Source organism: Hylobates moloch, unplaced genomic scaffold, assembly GCF_009828535.3.
Source record: "Hylobates moloch isolate HMO894 unplaced genomic scaffold, HMol_V3 SCAFFOLD_7, whole genome shotgun sequence".
Lineage (NCBI taxonomy): Eukaryota > Metazoa > Chordata > Mammalia > Primates > Hylobatidae > Hylobates > Hylobates moloch.
The window spans coordinates 126569556-126576374 of NW_026652282.1; the positions used below are offsets into that span (position 1 = coordinate 126569556).

At 44.4% G+C, this 6819-nt stretch overlaps 1 protein-coding gene across 4 annotated transcripts in view; it reads right to left on the bottom strand.

Annotated features, from left to right (window-relative positions):
* Window positions 1-6819, bottom strand: part of MTM1 (myotubularin 1) — a 125568-nt gene that overhangs the window by 97874 nt on the left and 20875 nt on the right. For 2 of the 4 annotated variants that reach the window (XM_032757788.2, XM_032757787.2), the window contains exon 1: window positions 6745-6793. The exons of the other annotated variants lie outside the window; for them this stretch is intronic. The gene's annotated coding sequence lies outside the window, so the exon portion shown is untranslated. Of the gene's footprint in view, window positions 1-6744; window positions 6794-6819 lie in introns of those variants that run through there. 4 annotated transcript variants of the gene reach the window in all.

The window sequence follows — 6819 nt, forward strand, 5'->3', positions numbered from 1 at the left end:
AATTTAAAAAAAAAAAAAAAAAAAAATGCAAATGTCAGAGTCTCAGCCCAGATCAATTAAGTTCGAATATCTGTGGGCGATGCCAGGGCAGCAAGTATGTAAAACTCCCCAAGTGATTCTAACGAGCAGCAGGAAAGGCAATCCCCTGGTCCGTGGTATTCCCTCTAAGGGGAAACTTCTGTTTAGGGACTCTGCACCCTCTCTGAACAAGCCAGAGAAGAAAGAGGCACTCCTCGAGTTCTTTGAAGTTCCCCCCAAGAAAGAAGACTGCATTTCATACATATACCAATGGTGCCTTTTTAATATGGCTTACAAAACTAAAAACTGAAACCGAGAAAAAACCCTGTAGTCATGAGAGCTGCAGGAAGTTGCAGCGGAGGCTGCAAACCCAGAAGTCAGACTTGCCTGGGTTCAAATCCTGATATTGCTGCTTCCTAAACGCTTCAGCTTAGACCTAACCTCTCTGAAACTCAGTGGGGATCTTACAGTTTTTACCTCAAAGCGATGCTGTGGGGATTCATATGAGACCTGATGTAAAAGCACTGAGCTAAGGACTTGGCAAAGATTACACCTAATGTTAATGTAAGTTATGACTGAGGCGGCTATTTAAGCATTGACAGTGAATCTGATGAAATCCTCAGCAAATCAAGACCCAATGTATCTCTCCAGAGCTGTAGCTCCTGAACACTTGAAATGTGGCTAATCCAAACTGAGACGGGCTATAATGTAGAATATACACCTGATTGACAATTTAGTACCAAAAAGGAAAAACGTGTCATTATGTCAATGACACATTGAAATATTTCGCATATGCTGTGTTAAATATATTAAAATTGATTTCACCTGCTTCTTTACTTGTTCAATGTGGCTACTAGAAAATTTTAAATTACACATTCTCTATTGGCTAGCGCTATCTTAAAGGACTGGGAAGCCAGGATATGAGCTGGTACTATTAGACTATTTCCGAACTTTAATTTACTGCAAAATCACCTGGGGGCCTCATTAAAATTCACATTCAGCTTAAGGAGTCGGTGGCAGGTCTCAGTGGGTGAGGATGGGGCTTGAAATTCTGCCTGTCTCACCAGCTCCCAGGGAGCAAGGGCAATCTCCATCAATAAGAAAAACCTGTTTCATGCCATAGGCGTAATGGGAATCTCTGGGGAGATTATTAGAGTTGATATGGTGAAGGAAGGACATGTCCAGCAGAGAGTTAGACTCAGCTTCAACTTTGAAAGAATCAGTTCTCTCTCCAAGCAAGGGATTCAAAGAGGTAGGGGCCAGCACCAACGGTCAGTCCTCCCTTTGTGAGGGCAGTAGGGACCTGTGCTTTCTCTCCCAGATCCAGAACCACTGACATGGGCAAGGAATACCTCAGAACCAGGAAACTCAAAATGGAATACTGGCTGGGGTTTCTCATATCCTCCTAGTCACATAACCCATGTTAACCGCAGCGCCCTCCTGGGGTCTCACTGAAACCAAGTGCAAACTTTCCTTCTTACTGTTATCCACAAACAGTACTGACACGCAGGTATATTTCATGTCATGGCCAAGTGTCACTGCTGTGCAGGCAGGTACATTTCTTATTTCAGTAAAACAGCTTGGGCCAATTCCAGGCCTGCTGGATTCCAGCATAGTACCTATTCTCCTAAATCCCCACCTAAGTCATCTCAGGGCCATAAAGCAATTTAAAAGTCATACAAGGGAATTTAAAGCACCACCACCTGATGCTAAGAATCTACCTTATAACCCACCTCTGCCTCTACATCTCCCAAGAAGGGGAAAGGATAACTGATGTAGCAATCCATTACATTCCAAGCAAAAGGCTCTGGGAAATAAACAATGCTTCCTTTTCACAAAAAAGTTCAAGGACATGCTATCGAAATATAACAATTATCACATGCTAAAGAAAGGGCATCGCTGTGTGCTGTCAGGGTTTGGAGGCAAGGGGATAAGAGCTGAATGAGTTACAAACAACTTTTATTTTTACTTTCAATTATTCCCCCTTCAACTTCCCACCCCAAACATACTAGCAAGGAAAGCAAAAACTAATCTGTACTCAAACTGCTCATGCCAAGAGTTCAAAAATCAAGAAGCTGAGAAGAAAAGGGTGGCAAGACAATGACTGATTGAAAGAACTTTCTCATTTGCTATTTGACCACGGCAAGAAAGGTTAAGCATGAGCTCCATTTCACCTGGCAGACAGGGAGCAAGACTCTAGACATGCAACAGAATTGGTTACAATGATCATGTGTGAACAATTCTAAGCTGGCCTCCTTTGTCTAGTTCAAGTTAAATAATGTTTACTAAATGTCTACTGTGTGTATAGGACCATCTTAGGTTTCAGACAATCAGAAAAAGTATCTCCAACCTCAGCCCTTTTTATTACAAGCACAGAAAATGAAAAACATACTGAAATATGTAGGAGTTACCTATTAAGACAAACAGTCAAGGAACAGCAATGCTAAACTAATACAAGTACATGAAATTCATTGCAAAGTGCAACTTACAGAGACATTTCAAGATACTGAGAAACAACTTTAACGAGAAAAGGCCACTCAGGCGCCCGCCCTGCCACTCAGGTGCCCGCCCTGTTCCAGCAAGGAGGATGGTACAGACCTGGGGAGCTATCAACGATCTCTTCCCCAGAGCCTGGATCGCTTTTTATTCTAACCCCAGAAGCACAAGCATCCAGTCTAGTATGGACTCAGGAGCTGCGGTCAGGTCTCAGTTGGAAAAGAGAAAGTCTTCCGTTCTGAGACACTTGGGAGAGAGGCAAGCAACATTCCCTGAGGCTGAGCTTGCCTTGCTGTCACCCTGTGATTGTTGCTTATACACTACTACCATTTTAGGAATACATAAAACGAAAACTTCTTATGGTATACCAGTGACATCAGGCCCCTATGAAAGAGGCAATATAAATACCTGCATATTTTAATGATGACAGAAGAGGGAGATTGAGGCAGAGAGGCCACACCTACAGCCACAGGGAAGATAGTCCAAGAACAGGAAGGACAACTGCCCTCTTATATCAGTTCTCCAAATAGCAACTGCTTATACAACACATTCATGCAATAATAATAATGCTGCACACTTTACAAAGGGCTCTGATGCACATTTGATTCTCTGAAGAACTCTGGAAACTTGGCAGGGCAGGTTTTATTAGCTCTATCTTACACATGGAAGAGCCACTAGCAGCAAGGTTAAATGACTTGTCCAGTGACACAGAGTTAAGGAAGAGAACTGGGACCTGAACTCAGCTTTTGGAATCCAAATGCAGGAAGCTTTCTACCACCTCACACAAACAAAAGGCTCATTCACCATAGTTCCTCTGGTAGAAATAGAAAGCACTAGTAGTACACGATGCCAATTATCTAAAGAGATGCCTCCACATTCTTAAAAAGAAAAAGATGAGACTGTCGTGGTACTCACAGTGGAAAAATACACTGCAAAGATTTCCAATGAAAAACCTTCCCCCAACTACAGGATGACAACTGGACCTAACTCAGTAACTCCTACTGGGTCTCCTGATACACTCTCACTTTCACGGCAGATGAACTAGAAGGGCTCTCTTGCTCTATTATTGTTTGTAGCAACAAAATGTGGCCTCAAGAAATTTCCAAGTCCAAATGGTAAAGGGAATATAGCACTGCAAGAACTGAGGACACTGCTGCCAGCGTCGCCTGGAACCAAAAGCTCATGCCAACAAGGAAATGCAGAGAAATGTCGAGAAAAGCAAGCTACTGGATTCCAAAAGTTTATTAAGACATAGCTAGGATAATGTTTTTTCTTAAAAACAAAAGAGTTCCATATCATTCAAGTCAATAACAGCTTTTCTTTAGTGTCTACTAGATGCAAGACACTTTTCCAAGCACTTAACATAAGATTATTCACTCAGTCCCTCCAGCAACCCTTTGAGAAAGGTACTATTATTATTTTCATTTGACAGATAAGGAAACTAAAGCACAGAGGTAAGTACCTTGCCTGAAGTCACACAGATAATATTAGGTCCAGGATTCAAATTGGGGCAGGCTGCCCAATCCAGAGTCAAAATCTTGTAGGCAAATGACGGTCCCTATCCCCCCCATCTGCCAAAAAGGAAATAAAGAACTAGAAAACTAGAAAATAATGAAAGCAGAACTTCAAAGAGGTCGAAAACAGGAAAGGAAAATTACTAAAGAATGAAACAATCTATTATTCTGTAACAAAATCGAATAAACTTTAGAAAGGAGAAACTCCAGCCTTTGAAATCCTCTGGTTACCCCTTTCCAATGTCACCTATTAATCGTTGAAGAGTCTCCACTTTTCTCTTTATTTTGGAGCCCTCAATAAGAGCAAGAACCATGTGTTTTCAGTGGTTTCTAAGTAACTACATTTTGTTAATCTGCCTCTCATTTTGGAACAAAAAATATTAAAGCATTTTTTGTAACTTTAATTATTTTTCAGACCTGTAAAAGTTTAAAATTTTGCTTTGAAGCCATTGAACATACAGCATATGAGAGAACTTAGAAGGTATTAAACAGATGAACTTTTACAGTCAACTCTCATTAATGCCATTTTATTAGTGAGCACTCTTGTTCCTAAGAATTTGAGTGCTTCTTTTCTCTTGAGCTATTTCAAAATGAACTAGTTTCTTTACAAACCACACAACACAAGGACTGATGATCATTTCAGATAAGAGGTTCACAGTACAAACCATTGCACAGGAAGAGAAACCCTTGTGCAAGGTAGCCTGAGAGTCCAGCAGACACTGGCATGAAATCAACAACCAATACTGACCTCAGCAGAGCTTTCTGTAGCTACAGTGAGCTATCTAACTATGAAAACAGCAAAAGATTTGAAAAATACCTCTCTAGGTATTTCAAATCACTTACTGTTTGCATGTAAGAGGGGGGGTAAACGTGAGTAAAAATGAGGCTGGGATGAGCTTACCATCTAAAAGACACTCATTGGAGAAATGATGACTCCAAAAAATCTCTTTGATTCAGAGATTTACTTTTGGATTTATTTCCTTTAATGGAGCAGCAGCTGGCAATCTAAAACTAGAAATTCAAAGTAATGCCCAAGTCATTCTCAATCATGCCAGCCTGTTTTACTGTCATTGTAAGGTTTCAGAGCTCTATTTTTTCTCATAGCACTCATCTCTGCCAGAAAATATATCATTGTTTATTTTTTTATTGTGTGCCTCCCCACATATAAACTCTATAAGGCAGGGACCTCAGCAGTGGGGCTCTTTGCTGTCTTCCCAGTGCCCACCGTTGGCATTCTTGTGTTTGATGAATGAATGAAACCATCGACAACTTAATAAATGTAGTTAGAACTTTAAGTTAAAGAGACCAATCATTTACTAACTACACTAGAACCTACAAGCCCCCGTGAATGTTATCCACCCTCAAGCACCCTGGGAGGCTACTATACACTGGTGCTGCAGGCAGCACCACTGGTTCAAATCTCTCCCATGGTGTGGAATCTCTGAAAAGTAGATTTGATTTTGTGAAGCAGCCAAAAGCCATTCAGAATCAAATCTGGTGAATACATGATCGTGCCCAACATATGTGTTAGATGAAGGCAAACGTGTCTGCAAAGTAACAGGCCTGATTGTCTTATTTGGTTGGTAAACCGATTTTGAAGGAAATTCAAAATGGTCTGCAGTCTAGCAAAATTGCTGGCTCAGTCTCAAGACTCTAAGGTGGTTATTTCACAAGGAATAATACTGAGCTGTGGTAAGAAGAATCCAGACTAGACAGACACCAAGATACCCCCAGAGAGCTGGCTTGTGATATTAGCTTTGCCATTAAGTTGCCCTGAAGCCCAGAACATATTAGTTACCCTCTCTGGGCCTCAGTTCCCCCGCCCAGGAAACAAACGAACAATGTAAACTTCAGGGTGCCAGTCAATTCTAAAATGCTCTAATTTTACTCTTGTGAAGATCTGGTGTATCTGTTTCAAAACCAGTCGCAACCCACTTCGCCTCAAACGGTGCGTGCGTCTATAAAGCTCTAATATAATTTTTGCAGCAGATTCACTTCTTACTTGCTTAGGCAAATACTAAAATTAGTTTTCACTTCCTGAGCGCAGCAAAAGGCAGTTAAGGGAGGCAACCCGGCCACGGGCGCTTGCTCGTGCCTGTGCATACTTCCGACTGCGTATCAGGGAACTAACCGTTCCCTCTAAGATCTTCCCTCAACTGTTGCAAAAGCAGATAAACCTCTCGTGTATGACACAGAAACACTGGCCGAGAGCGGCCATCGAGGCTTCGCGGCCAGGGCCGGGCTGCGGCCGCTCCGCAGGGCCCACCGGGGATGCGGTGGACGCCCGCTCCGTGCGGAGGGCCAAGACGAGGATCAGCCGCGGAGCGCCGCCGGGGAGGCAGGGCGGACGCCCGGCCCACTCACCGCCCCGGGACGGGGAAGCAAAGTCCAGGCAGTGGCTGAGACGTCCGCCCCCAGCTCCACGGCCAGCCAACTCCTACCCCCGTCCCGACCTTCGCCCGCCGCCGGCCGGCCACCTTGGGCGGGGAGAACGGGAGGAAGCCGGAGGTACCTGCCTGCTGCTCCCTGGCCTCAGCCCTGCCCCGCGGGGACAGCGACGGCGCTTGGGCGAAACCCCCACCCAACCCTGACGGTGCGGCAAGGCCCCGCGCGACCCGCTGGCCCAAGGAGTCCCAACTTCCTCCTCCCAATCCCCTCACCACGGGTCCCCGCAGTGCCCGGCTCCGAGCCAGGCCAGCCGTGAGCGCGCACCCACCTCGGGCTCCGGGCGCCACCGCCGTTGCCAGGCTGCTCGGCTCCCGGGCCCTGCTCCGCCCCCTCTGGGGTCCGC